The following is a 15,324-nucleotide window of genomic DNA, read 5'->3' on the forward strand; positions in this document are numbered from 1 at the left end:
GTGAATGCTCCAAAGCAGCACATATCTGGATTGAGGCCCATGTAGAGAGGATTTCCCTGCCGCCCTTTAGGGCCAGCTGGACCATTGGAGGGCAAGCCTTCACAGAGGGGAGATCTCCATTTTGTCTCCCTCAAGTAATTCAGGGACTCCAGAGGGAATAGTGAGGGAAACCATTTTCATCAACCCTTTTCTCACAGCCTTCAACCCTCATTTCTTCATCTAAGTAGTGTTTACAATTTGAATAGTCATGTTACTCAGAATAACAATCATTGATAATCTTCAAACAATATTAATGTTACTATATACAATGTTCTGGTTCTGCTCACTTCACTTTGTATCAGTCTGTGTAAGCCTGTCCAGGCTTTTCTAAAATCAATCGCCTGGTCATATCTTACAACTTAGTAGTGGAATACTATGAAGAAATTTCTTTAAAATATAGCATAATTTGTTCAGACTTTCCATGATTGAGGGGCATCCCCTCAATTTCCAGTTCTTTGCTACCACAAAGAAAGCTGCCATAGATATTTTGAAACATATAGATTCTTTTCCTTTTCCCTGATCATCTTGGGAAAAAGACCTATTAGGGGTATTACTGGGTCAAAGAGTAAATCCAGTTTTGTAAATCTCGGAACATGGTTCCACATTGCTCTTCAACTGACTACTAGTAAGGGAGAAGAAATAGAAGTGGGAATGGAAATTGGAAATTTCAGTGGATATGAGTATTTGGGCTTCTTATTGGTATCTGAGTAAATCCTTGGTATAGCAGAGGCTGACCCTGAATGAGGACCAACTTGACACATTGAGGAAAGAGCTTCAGGGATGGACAAGAAGCATAGCAGAAAAGTGTACTTATACCTGTGGGAATCTTCAGGAACCCTCCACGAAGGGGAGAAAATGACTTCTATAAAAAAGCACTTTCAGGAAGACATGGTTTAAGAGTGTTTTAGATGGTGTAGAACTATAGTGAAATATGAAATTCCTCCTTAGCAGTCCTTCAAGAGGCAGCCAGGAGCTCTAGTGCAAGTTTGCTGAGTTGAGTCCACACTCCACAAAAGGTCAGTGACAAGGTAGGAGGAAGAGTTGATCCCTTCACAAGATGTCTAGATAGAATACAATTCTTGCAATTAGGGTCAGCACATAAGTGGCTGTTGCTTTTCCAGCCTGGGAAAGATAGGGAGATCTAGTCTCCAGACAAAGAAAAAAAAAGCTTTTTGATATAATGCTCAATTGATGTCATAGAATGAAAGATGGGAGACCTGGATTCTAGAATCGTGCAGGTGTATGTCACTCCCCTACTCCAGAAGCTTGAATGGCTCCCTATTATCCCTATAATTAGGTATAATCTCCTTGTCTTGGTATTTTAAAGCTTTTTATAATCTGCCCTTCCAAATTGGCCACATATTATTCTTTGTCACATATTACAACCAAACTAGCCTGTTTGCTATTCCATACATACCACATTTTATTTCTTCTTCCATGTCTGTGTATGGGCTGACCACCATGACTGGAGAGTTCTTTCTTTCTTATCTTCCCCTTCTAGAACCTCTAGCTTCCTTTAAAGCACATGTCAAGTACCATTTCCCCCAAAACAGACTTTTCCTGGTCTCTCTCAGACTACAAATTATTTTCTATTTAGTTTTTTGTGGATTCTGCATTTACTGATTTGTGAATTTGTTATTTTTCCCAAGTAGACCATAAATTCTTTGAGAACAGGGACTGTTTATATATCTTGGACAGACATTGCAAATGGGTAAATTGCATCCAGAATTAAATGTTGGGGAGGAAAGAAGGTTGAAGTGATTTTGGAAAATTATGAAATTCTTTTAATGACCCTAAACTTTTCTCTGAAACAAAAGCCTGTCTGTTAAATACTAACATTATCATAGGAATGGAGATCAGGGAATCCTGAAGATGCTGAAGAATTAAAAATGGGTATCACCCAAAGAACAGTGGAATAATGGGTGCACAGAGAGGGTGAATAGGCTACAATACATTGTAAATTAGCAACTACCTAAAGAGAATCAGAGTAAAGGATTTCATCAAAGAAATATATAATCAAAAAAGAAGATGAGGAAGGAGAGGAATGTTGATAAGTGGCTCAGTGGATTGAGAGTCAGGCCTAGAGATAGGAAGTCTTGGGTTCAAATCTAGCCTTGGATACTTCCTAGCTGTGTGAGCCTGGGCAAGTCCCTTAACTACCATTGCCTAGTCCTTACTGCTCTTCCATCTTGGAACCAATACACAGTATTGATCCCAAGATGAAAGATAAAGATTTTTAAAAAAAAGAAAAGAAAAGGAAAATGGGCTGGTCACATGGAAAGAGTGAGAGACAGATTATATACTCTCCTGGTATACTTGAGATGTCAAGAGAAACCAAAGAAGGCTTCCAGAGCATTGAGTTCCCTTATGGAGGAAATGGCCACAAATTGCCAAGAATGTGCAGGGTCAGAGGGGTTGTGATCTACATTGGGGAATGGATATCTACATTGAGAGACCTCAGATTCTTTTCAGTGACTGAGCATTTGCAGCACTTAACACAGTGTTGAGTACATGCAAGAGGTAGTCAATAAATGGTTACTGAATTGATCTGGTGGTTCTTGTATGACCTTGGGCAAGACCCTTAACTTCATTTCCAGTTTCTTCTTCCGTAAAATGAACACATTGATAATAATACAAAGAGAAAAAATAGAAAGACTGCAGAGCTCTGATCAATGTAGCAGACCAATGATGAGGCATGCTTATAGTAGTATGCTGGCAAAAGTTTAACAACCAGCTGTCTGGGGGGAAAATGTCTTACAAAAAACTCAAGTTTGATCTGCATTATTGATCTTTTATCCATCATTTTCTTAAGTCTAGAAATCAACATAATAAATAAATCAAGCCCATATTTGTAGCATTTGCTGGTTTCTCAGATGTGAATATTCATATTAAGAACTTCACAATTGGCCCACAAGAGTCAGTTCATGATTGCTCCAGCCTGCATGAGCATGATAATCATCTCTTTAAAAAAAATCCTTACCTTCTGTCTTAGAATCAATACTAAGTATTGGTTCCAAAGCAAAAAAAAAATACAGTAAGCAATAGGCGATGAGAGTTAAGGGACTTGCTCAGGGTCACACTGCTAGGAAGTATCTGATGCCAGATCTAAACCCAGGACCTCCTATCTTTAGGACTGGTTATTTAGAGAAGCAATGGACTTGAGGTGAAGTTCAGAGTTTTACACATGATTCACTTTTTTTGGTTTCTCTTTGAAATGCTTTTATTTTTTGATGACAGTTAAGTTCATAATAAAAAAGAAAAAAATTAAATAAGAGAGGTTGAACCTCTAAAGTTCTTTCTAGCTCTGGCATTGTTGTGTAAGAAAATGACATAAAGCTTTGGATTTCTTTTCCTGTTGGGCATTATATCTCTTTTCTTTCCAGGGGCAAACAGTAGAAAATGTGGCATATTAATTGCTCTGAAAGGGCATGAAGCATTTGAAAGAGCATTTGAAAGAGCACATGTACATCCAGATGCTAATATATAGTTCACGCCTATGTACATCCAACCACAATCATGTATACAAATACCCCAAACACAGGTACTCTTATGAAGCACACCCACATTCAACCATCTATCCATCCACCTACACACACACACACACACACACACACACACACACACACACACACACACACATGTCATCTTTGTTATTTTCTTCATCAGAATCTCTATCACTCTTCCCTCTGCTCTGGGCATGAAGTAGGCACAGGGTAATAAAAGGACCAGGGATTTATCTGAACTCACTGAAAGCATCTTTGCAATCATGATGCTCAAATATCTGGATGTCCTGGTTGGGAAACAATGGCCTAACAACATCTATGCTGGATGACTCTTTTTCTTTTCAACAAGGCTCCCATGGTGTTGAATGGGCTGGTACTGAATTTCACAGGGTGGCTACACAACAGATGTTAAGCAGATGGCTCTGTTTGGCATGCAGGGAGAATGAAATGTTGGTGGTAGGGAACAGAAGGTAGGGGCAAAGTCCAGCTCCTGTAGCAAGATTTTTTCTTCCTCTTCTCTACCACTAAATTAATCATTACTCTAGATGCTTGTAAGACTAAGAGACTGCTCTGATCACATCTGGTAGTTTCAAAAGAAGAGGTACAATAATAGTGAATAGATGATTGGATTTAGAGGCAGAAGATTTGGGTTCAAATCCTGATTATTTCCTAGGGGGTGTCACCTTGGGCAAGCCATTTATTTGGGGGTTCAGTTTTTTTATTTGTAAACTGAAGGGAGTGGACTCATTGTTAAGTCAATTAAAATTTATTAAGTGCCTACTATATGCCAGGCATTACACTAAGCTCTGGGGATACAAAGGAAGGTAAGAGAAAGTCCTCCTAGAGGATATCATAGAATCACAGAAACTCAACATTATATTGCAACAGAAATTATCTAGTATGACCCTTATTTAATCAGGAATCTTTATAGCATAGAATTAGAGATCGTAGGAACATAGATCAAGGCTTGGAAGAAATCTCAGAGGCAATTTAGTTCAATTTCTTCATTTTAGAGACGAGGAAAGTGAGGACTAGGGAGTTGAAATAACTTTCCTATAGTCATACAGACTGCAAATATCAGAAGCAGAATTTGAACTTAAGTCCTCTAACTCCAGAAGCATTACTCTAGTCTTCAGAAGTTATCTAGTTCAACTTCCAAATGAGCTTGAATCTCTACTAGTGGCCCTACAGTCTGCCAGAAGATCTTGAGAGATGGGAAACTCCCCTTTTCTTTTTTGGACAGTCCTAATTATTGTGAGTGGGTCAGCTAGATGATGCAGTAGATAGAACTTTGGCCTGTAGTCAGGGAAATCTGAATTCAAATCTAGCCTCAGATACTTACAACCTGTGTGTCCCAGGGCAAATTACTTAACCCTTATTTGCCTCTGTTTCTCATTTGTAAAGTGGGATTACAGTGGAGAAAGAAATGGCAAAGCACTGTGGTTTCTTTGTTAAGAAAACGCCAAGGGAATACGTGTACAAAAATATTTATAGCTGTGCTCTTTGTGGTGGCAAAAAACTGGAAAACAAGGGGGTGTCCATCAGTTGGGAAATGATTGAACATATTGTGGTATCTGTTGTTGATGGAATATTATTTCATTTAAAGAAATTAGAACTGGAAGAATTCCATGTGAATTAGAACTCCAGGAATTGATGCAGAGTGAAAGGAGCAGAATCAGGAGAACATTGTACACAGAGACGGATACACTGTGGTACAATCGAAGGTAATGGACTTCTCTACTAGCAGCAATGCAATGATCCAGGATAATTCTGAGGACCTTATGAGAAAGAACACCACTCACATCCAGAGAAAGAACTGTGGGAGTAAAATCCCAGAAGAAAAACACATGATTGATCACATGGTTTGATGGGGATGTTGACTCTAAATTCTAAATAATCACTCTATGGCAAATATTAATAATATGGAAATAGGTCTTGATCAATGATACATTTGAAACCCAGTAGAATTGAGCATTGGCTACAGGAGGGATTGGGAGGAGGGAAGGGAAAGAACATGAATCATGTAACCATGGAAAAATATTCTAAATCAATGAAATAAACACATAAATAAATAAATAAAAAACCAAGGGGTTACATAGAGTCAGGCAAGCCACAACAATTTATTGTGAAGTTCTTTGTAGTTAGCTAAAATCTGACTCCATGGAAAGTCTATCCATTAGTTTTAGTCCAGCCCTTTAAATCAAGTGGATCAAATCTAATTGCTCTATAATACCAGTTGAAATACTTGAGAACTGTCCTCAGGTCTGTTGCTAAGGAAGTTATCTCTTCTCTAGCTTAAAATATTCCTAGTAGCTTTTGCTAATCTTTTTATGAAATGATTTCTAGTTCCACATTCCTGGTTGTTCTCTGGAAGTGTTTCATACTGTCAATGTGTTTCTCAAAATGTGATAACTAAATAGCATAACTAACTTTTGAGCATGCCTAGTTTGTTTAACATGGTGGTCTCTGCTTCCCATATTGTGTGTTGGGAGTAGGATCTTTGATTGGCTCTCTGTGTCTTTAAAAGTAGTGCTACCAGACTGATCTCTCTTTTTACTGTTTTTTTGGGCTGTGTTTCTGGCTGCTATGCCCAGAATGGACACAACTATGAACTATAATAATTAAAATGGGTTTGACAAATATAAGAATTTTCTAAAATTGTGATTGTTGATTATAAAAATTAATATTAAATTAAGAAGCGGTTAGCAGCTTTAGTAGCTTTATTACAGCAAGGTAGAGATAGTAAAGGGGGAAATGTAGGAAGGAGTTAGAAAATATTGCCTAGCTAAATACCCTACAATTGCCTATCCAAAGAAATCCAGCTCAACTCCAACAAAAGTTCCCTCAGGTCTGGATCTCCAACCAGGAGAGCTAGAGAGTCTCAGCCTCCAGGTTCCAATCTTCAGGTGGAAGTCCTAGATAGTCTCTTCAGCTGGAGTCACCAACCCAGAATGGATGATCTCAGACTTCTGGTCTCCGCTTTTATAAGCCCTTTTCTCCATGTCACTTCTTGGGAACCAATCATAGTTCCTTAACTTGCCTGGCACAGCCCAGGGCGGGGGTGGGGGGCAGTGCCCGTGGGATCGATTTCCTGTCTTCTTTCAACTTCCTTTATTTGAGGGTATGTCTACCTTTACACATCTCTATGATGAAAGGACCTCCGGGTCCCTGATTGATTAAATTAAAACAAAAGAAGTTCAAGTCCCTGATTAAATTAAAAAGAAACAAAGGAGGATAAGTTCCCTTTCACAAAAATAAATCAGTAACCTTAGCTCCCAGAAATGGGTCTGGAGGTGTTTATTTCTGCTTTGTGTTAATATATCCTGTTTCAGATGCTGGAGGTGATCCCCATTGGATCTAGCCCCGGAGCCTGGATTACCAGTGACATGGTGCAGCAGCCAACCATCTTAGCATGGAAGCCCCAAGAAGCCAGGGTGTCTGGGACTCAAGCCTCACAGGGAGTTTCAGACTTGGAACAAGGACTGTGCTTGATGAGATTCAAACTAAACTATGAACCTTAATCCCATCCCCTCCCTAGAGATTGTGGTGGAGCAACTAAGAGAGAGGGTTTATGCTTCCTACATGGGGAATTATATATATATATATATATACATACATATATATATGCATATATATTAGTGATTATCTTTTGATTTAAATATTCATTTTTTCAAAAGCTCCATTGTATTACAATAGAATCCTGGATGTGGATAGGCCAGAGTAAGGAACAGGCGATACACATAACTTAGGCACTAAAGCAGCCCAAGATTGTCTTGCCTGTTCCTCTGGGCATATCCAACTTAGCACCAACAGGCTTTGTACATAGAAAACTCTCAATAAATTCCAGTTGAGGGGCAGGTAGGCGGCTCAGTGGATGGAGAAACAAGCCTGGAAATGGGAGGTTCTGGGTTCAAATGTGGCTTCAGATACTTCTTAGCTGTGGGATTCTGGGCAAGTCACAACTCCAATTGCTCAGCCCTTACCACTTTTCTGCCTTAGAACCCACACAGTAGAGATTCTAATAATACAAGAGTTTAAAAAAAGCAAACAAACAAATAAATGCTGGTTGCCTGCCTGACTTTTGGGCAAATGTTCCCCTAAGCAAGCACTTAGAGTTGTAGAAAGAGGTGCCTACTGCTAAAATTATTTTAGTATGTTCATTTTGTGCTGAATCTTATTGCTTAAAATTCAGCGCACTAACATTTTTATTTTTTCTGGCTGTGGGCAGGTAGGAGCTGAGGCCTTTGCCCCTCTAGTGTTATCTAAGTAACCTCAATGGCACAAAGAACTTTTTCATATATATGTCATTTAGCCCTCTCAGCATTTTGAAATAGCTGAGAGTGGGTGGTTATTAGCTCCACTTTTTTAACCCTTACTTTTAACTTTTAACCCTTACTTTAACTCTGGTCTTGGAATTACTACTAAGTATCGATTTGAAGGCAGAAGAGGGATAAGAACAAGGAAATGGGGTTAAATGACTTGCCTAGGGTCACACAGTTAGGAAGTGTCAGATTTGAACCCAGGAGCTCCCATCTCCAGTCCAGGCTCTCTATCCACTATGCAATCTTGTTGCTTCAGCTCCATTTTACTAGTAAGGGAAACTAAGGACTCAGGGACACACTGAGCCAGGACTTAAGTAAAGGAGTTTTTTTTTTTCTTGTTAGTCATTATCAGTCATGTCCAGCTCTTTATGAACCCATTTGGGTTTTCCTTGGCAAAGATAATGAAGCAGTTTGTTATTTCCTTCTCTATCCCATTTTACAGATGAAGAAAGTGAGGCAAAAAGGGTTAAGTAACTTGCCCAGTGTTACACAGCTAGTAAGTGGCTATGGCTAAATTTAAACTCAGGTGCTCTATCCACTGGACTTTAGAGATCAACTCTTCCAACTTCCTTATTTTAGTAGCATAGGATGATAAATCTAAAGCTAGGGGGAGCCCCAGAGATCATTTAGTTCATCAACTCCCTCATTTTTCAGATGAATAAACAGTCCCAGGCAAAGTAAGTGACTGACTTGCCTACGTTTACATAGCTGGTTAAGAATCCGAGCTGGGCTTTGAACCTAGGTCCTCTGATTCTAGAGACAGTGTCCTTCTCATTTTTTATAGGTGAGCAAGTTAACTAACTTGTCCATATTAAACAGGTAGCAAGTCTTTCGGATACAACCCTCCAAACGTTGAGCCCCTGCACCCTTTCCACTCTTTCATTTTACCTTAGATAGGCTTTCAATTAAGGGGTGGGATTTCTGGGTCATGGGCTAGTTTTCCCTCTTGCCTGCTCTTTGCCTCCAATGGCAATTCCAGTGTTTTTCTCGAAAACTTGACTTTAGTTCTTCGAAACAGCTGTGGCCAAGATCCATGTTTTCAAAGGCTTGCTTTTCAACATGGGCCTTTGATGCTGGAATATTCTCCAGAATGAGATCATCCCAGATGTGATCTCATGGATGTGGCAACACTGGGGAGTGTCAGAGGAGCTCTGCAGCTGCTCAGGTCTCTCTGTCCTGTGTCTGACAAGTTTCAAAGCCTGATGAGCTGAGAGTCAAAAGAGGAAGCCAGTGGTCCAATATCACAAGGGAGAAGGGGCTGCAAGTGGCTTTGGGTTAAAAGGTCACTTTTAGTTATGCCAGAGAGAAAGCAACCAGTTTATAATTTATCTCCATTGAGGGTTTGAGCTCATGAAACAAGATACTAAGAAATTCTTTCCTCTCCATTGGGCTTTAAGTGGGAGTCTAGAATATCTCCTGAACCAGAAAAGGTTTTAGGAAGTTAATAGTAGATCTGTATAGAATTTTTGACTTTTCAAAGACCTTTCATAGATTTATAACTCATATCTGTGAGAACACCAACACATGCTGAGTGATTATTACTGTTTCTCTATTCCTTTTTCTATCTCCTGCTCTGGGCATGGTAAACAAATCAATACGGGTAGAGCCAGATTAATTTTAATAATGAACCTCCTGTCGCTTTATTCTAATTCACATTGAATATTTCTGTTGAGCTGGAACCAATTACCCTAGTTCATATAGTTAAAACTTCAAACAGTGAGAATTCAGATGCATGTGATGGTATCTAACTGTATCACCACTGCTTTTGGAAAGGATATCTCAATCAGTTACTTTATGGATCAACTCACCATTTCTGTGACTCTGGGCCAGAACTCATTTCCCTGGCCCATACACTCTTGTATACATTGTCTTACCCTACTACAATAGAAACAAGTCCTTAAAGAGTTTTCTTGTCAGTGCTCACTTTGTATTTCTATTTCTAGCATTAGCACAATGCCTGGCATATACTAAATGCCTTTTCATCCATCAGTCCATCCATCTTTCCATTCATCCATCCATTCATCCATCCATCTATCCATCTATCCATTTATGTGTGTATGTATCTGTTTATCTGTCTCTATCTATCTTCCTTTCCATAATCCATTCATTCATTTCATTAATAAGAAGTCCAGTCTTTGTTTGAAGGCTGTCAATGAAAGGGGAAATGTACTATTTTTGTAGGTGGACATGACCTTTGATAGATTTGGATAGACCTTTGGACAGAGCTGATTATTAAAATGCTTTCCTTACATTCAAGTTTGCCAAAGAAGTCAGGGCAAGTCTTCCTCTTTATTTGACAGAAAAGGGGAACTGAAGCACAGAGAAGTTGTAACATGCTTATTGTTGTTCAGTCCTTTCAGTCATGTCTGACTTTGCAACTAGAAGCAAGATTAGGGGCTTTCTGAGTAGAGAAAGGGAGAGTGATAATTCCCTGAAATTAGAAAAAGAGGTGTCCCAATCCCTCCCAAATGGGTATATGAATTCAAAGAAACAATTTTCTGATAAGACACAGGAGTTGCGTGAATTATATAATTGTGAGAGAACTCCTTGCATCAGTTTTTGGATGTGCCTGGATTTCTGGTTAGCAAATGCAATAAAGTTTTCCCACAAATTCCCGTAGTTAAATGAAGTTTTCTCACAAGACAAACATTGTACTAGACCCGTAATTGGAGAGAAAGGGAACTGATCTAGATCCAGAATTGAGTCGCAAGATGGAGTCCATGTGGTTTACTCAGTTCTCACAATTCTCTCTCATAGTAACTTATTCTTAGTAGACACTAAAAATATTCTTCTAGAAGCTGTCAAATTAATCATCCTAAAGAACGGATCTGATTAGGTCATATACATTGTCTCCCTCTCCCCTCCAACCCCAAAGTAATGGTAGAAAACTAACAAGGACCAGTATGGAAATTCTGGGAGCTGCCATTAAAGCAGAGAAATAGTCCTGAGTCCCTACATCCTCATTCCCAGTTTATGTTTGGGTAATGTTTATTGGATGGTTCTAGGAGGTACATATGATCCAAAATGAAATGATTAAGATATGGCCCTTGTTTTCTATGATATCTCCATGGATTTATAGAGTAGGAAAAGAGACTAGAAACAAATTTTTTTTCCAACCCTCATTTTGTAGATGAGGAACCTGGGTCCCAGAGAGGTAGTGTGTCTAGGACTCATAGAGAAAATTAGCAAATTCTAATTCATATACAAAACTCCGACTAGCACTCATTCCACCAAATCTCACAGCATCACCATATGTCACACTGGCCAAAGGAATACAAATGAGAGAGTGAGCATTTGTATATATTGAATTGAATTCTTACTTATTATCCTTAGGTGAAGGGTGAGGAGGGCTTCTCTGACTAAAACTTGTGAGTCACAGTTAACATTTATTTGCATTGAGGGGAGGTGTTGAGGTTTAGGCTATAGGGAAACATTATTCCTGTGGCTGAGAGACCTCTAGACCTAGTGTTCAAAGGAAATAAGACTTTTATAACTATAAAAGTGCTTGCAGTTGCTATCTAATTTCAGATTCAGACATGTCCAGGTCCAAAATGGTGGACACTCTTCCTGAGAAATCAAAAAAACAGTTTTTGGTAAAAAGTTCTTTGCAGGTAAATCAGTCCTTATGAGAGGCAAATATTACTTTTAATCTCGCTTTGGTATTGCTATTTTATATTTTTGGGGGGGTGTCATTGAAGTTGGCTACCACTGAATCAAAGAAATGCTTTTTAAAAAAATGACTTTTTAACATAAACTTAACCTGCTTAAGAAATACAATCAAATAAACATAATAAGGATGAGAATCATGTATGAAACCACAAATTCCAAGCTATTTACAACTGCTAAAAGGAATATATGAATGGAAAGTTTAAAGAAATAACAATAAAATCTTATTTACTCTGTATCCTTTTATCTCTTTTCTGCCTGTATCTTGATCAGATTTTTATTTAGTTTTTATATGATATAGTTATCATGTATGTTGTTCTCTGACTTTGTTGTCTTGTTTTTGCTTCAGTTCAGATTCCTTTCAACATTCCATTGTTTTCTTCACACCTTCCATTCCCGTTGATATATCATTATTCATTTGTCCAACAATAGGAGAATCGACAAATAAATAACACACAAGTTCCAGGATTCTGTGTGTATGTGTGTGTGTGGTTGTGTGATTTTAATTAAGGCCATTTAAAAATGTTTTTATAAATAGGAAAGGGACATAGAATAGAGAAGGGAGAGATCTTAAGAGACTGAGTCCTCTTCCTTTCATGTTATAGATGAGGAAACTGATACATAAGGAAGTTTGGTGATTTACCCAGGGTCACATCGCTAATAAAACTCTGAGGCAGGATTTGGATCCAGCATTTCCTGACTCCAGGTCCAGGATTCTATCCCCTATGCCATACTGCTAGGTCTTTTTTTTTTCCTCTCATTTCCTCGATTTCTCTACCCTCAATTTAATAATATCCTTAGGATGCTTTCTCAATAGTGGGATCACTGGATGGAAGGATAAGGTCAGTTTTATAACTTATTGTATATTGTCTTCCAGTAAAGTCTCCTCTGATTTTATCATGCTAGGATTCTCCAAACCCGTACCAGTGGAAGAAGGATTCTGGCATGTCTTACCATGCTGGGAAATCTTTGAGTACTGCCTTGTTGACTGGCCAAATATCTGTTTTCAAGAATCACCTACCTAGCTAAGTCTGAAGAGTCTCATTGATAAGTTGGATGGGGTATCATGAATTGTTTGCCATAGCATCTTTTTTTTTTTTAACTCTTACCTTCTTAGTATCAGTTCTGAGACAGAAGATCAGCAAAGGCTAGGCAATTGGGATTAAGTGACTTGCCAGTCACCTAGGTGGGAAGTCAGGCCAGATTTGAACCTCAGTCCTCCCCAACTCCAGGCCTGGTATTCTATCTACTGTGCTTCCCCCACCATAGTACTCTTCCCCTGCCCCCCTTTTCTAAAACTCTTACCTTCTTAGTATCAATCCTATCTATTGAGTCACCAAGCTGCCACTCCACCAAAGTACTCTTGATTAGCTACTAAGTGCAGAAAGTTGCTAAGTTTTTGAAGCATAAAATGTTACATGATTATTTTCTATCTTTAAGAAATCGACATATTTTTTCCTTTTAGAAAACTGCATGTAGTCTATGTTGGCCATATAAGTTATATGTAGATCCACATAGGTTTGTCTAAATGTGGCTTGTAGGGAGGAGGCATGATTATCTTGGAATTTCATCCCCTCCTCTCTAAGAGAGACTAATATCTCTCTGGAGAGGAACAGAAGGGACTGGCCTCTCTGTTCTCTATAGGGAGAGCTTTCTGGACTAGAATGATATCTCTCTGTCCTAAATAGTTCAGGGGAAGTAATTTTGTTCTTAGGTTCAAACTGCTTTCCTGGTTCTTCTCCCTTAAAGGAAATGCAACCCATATTCCAAAGCTTGGTGCCTTCTCACCAAATGCTAGTTTGTGAATTTCAAAACTACTCCACCCTATTCAGACTATTCTTTAGAATATTGGATTTTAGCTATTTCCTGAACAATAACAATAGAGATACTTGGAATAACAGAATCAGGTCTTAGAAACTACATTTTCCACCCTACTCCAGTGTAACAAGATTAGGAAGGGCTGCAGCAAACTCAAGATTTAATTATTTGAGAATATGGCCTTCAACAGACATGTGCAAAAAAAGGACAGACCTCTGGGCGGTGCACATGTGAGACGCAGGAAGTGAGGTAGAGAACAGCCTCTGGAGTTCTTGGGACTTCCTGTGAGGAGGGCTAGAGTTCAGTTGGAGGCTAGTGCTTGTTGTTGGAGGAGCCCCGCGGACTGCTTTCCTTCAGATTGGTCACGTGAGTGATAAGCACTGATTCCTTTCCCTGCCTTGGCTATCCAAGGCCTTAACACCCGCTTTGGCTCAGTCTGAGCCAGAGTGGTTCTAAGTTAAACTTCTTTCCTTCTCTCCCTTTTCCTTCTCTCTCTCTCTCTCTCTCTCTCTCTCTCTCTCTCTCTCTCTCTCTCTCTCTCTCTCTCTCTCTCTCTCTCTCTCTCTCTCTGTCTCTCCCCCTCTCCCTCTCCCTCTAATACTTTCTTCCTCCTGTTGTAATTAAAACACCATAAAAATTTGGCAGCTGACTTGAGTGTTTCATTTAGGAATTACATAAGTGAATTCCTTGGTGACCTTAAATTAATATATATCAGTCTTTTAAAGTGATTTCAATATCACAAGTTACACACAAGGCTGTCACAAATAGTCATTAGTGAGTAAACAAAAATCAGAGCTTTACTGATTAGGATATACCAGAAAATTCAGATTGGGATATTTCATCTCTGCTGAGAGTCCCTGACCTCACATAAAGGGAAATTCCGATAAGTTTCTAGGGAGGCAAATCTGATAGTGATTTGAGCAATGCATTATAGTGTAGGAGAAGACAAGAAGTCTTGTTAGGCAACTATTACAAAAATTCAGGTGTCTGATAATATCTATAAAAGTTGAGTCAGCAAGAATAGAAAGGGAATGGATTCAAGTGATGTTTCACAGGCTGAATTAGCACCATTTCATAACTGATTGGGTGTAAGAAGTGAGAGAAAAGATAAAGGATAAGTCTGGGATTTCACAAATGGGAGAGCAGCTGACAGGAATTATTCAGTGTAAATGGAGGAACTGGAATGTTTAGGGGGAAAGATAATGAGCATGATTTTGAACATGTTGAGTTTGAAGTAGATGGCATATACAGATCAATGTAATATAGGCATAGTTGTGTACAACACATTTTGTCATATTCAGCTATTTTTTAAGGTAAATGTTTACTGAATATTTCAAGTCACACATATTGTAAGGATAATTTAGGGTCACGATCTAATCTAAGTTTGATTTTTGGTCGCCAGGGGATATCCCAAATAAAATACCCAAGTCAGTTTGCAAATCTATGGTGGTTTAATCAATATAGAGGGAAGAGATCAAGGAGAAGAGAGAGGGGAAAGGGTATAGGATTTCACCTGCCTGGCCTATGCCAGGGGGAGTTTGAAGTCCTCCACCACAAGATTTCTGAAGAAGATTAGAGGCTTCTAAGTGGATAGTGTTTGGAAGGTAAAGGAGGAAAAATAAGCTAAGAGAAGATGCCACACCTGAACTAGGTTACTAGGCTTCCTCCAGTATGGTATCAAGGGAAACACCACTAAACCAGACAATAGCTGCTGCCATGCCAAGATGCCAAGACACTCAGCAAGCTGCCGCCAGCCACCTCTCCACTGCAAAAGAGGCCTGAGAAAGTGACGCAGAATATATAGATGGTTTTACATCATTTTCCTATGTATCACCTCTACCAATGGTAGCTTAAGCTTGACTTAGTACAGCCCATGGGTATGTCAGCCGTTTCTGATTTGTCATTTACTAGCACATGTATATCATAAGCCATCCTCCTAGATATTTACTCCTTAAGTATAGGTGTAGACAATCCTG

This window comes from Monodelphis domestica, chromosome 1 (genome assembly GCF_027887165.1).
Source record: "Monodelphis domestica isolate mMonDom1 chromosome 1, mMonDom1.pri, whole genome shotgun sequence".
Classification (NCBI taxonomy): domain Eukaryota; kingdom Metazoa; phylum Chordata; class Mammalia; order Didelphimorphia; family Didelphidae; genus Monodelphis; species Monodelphis domestica.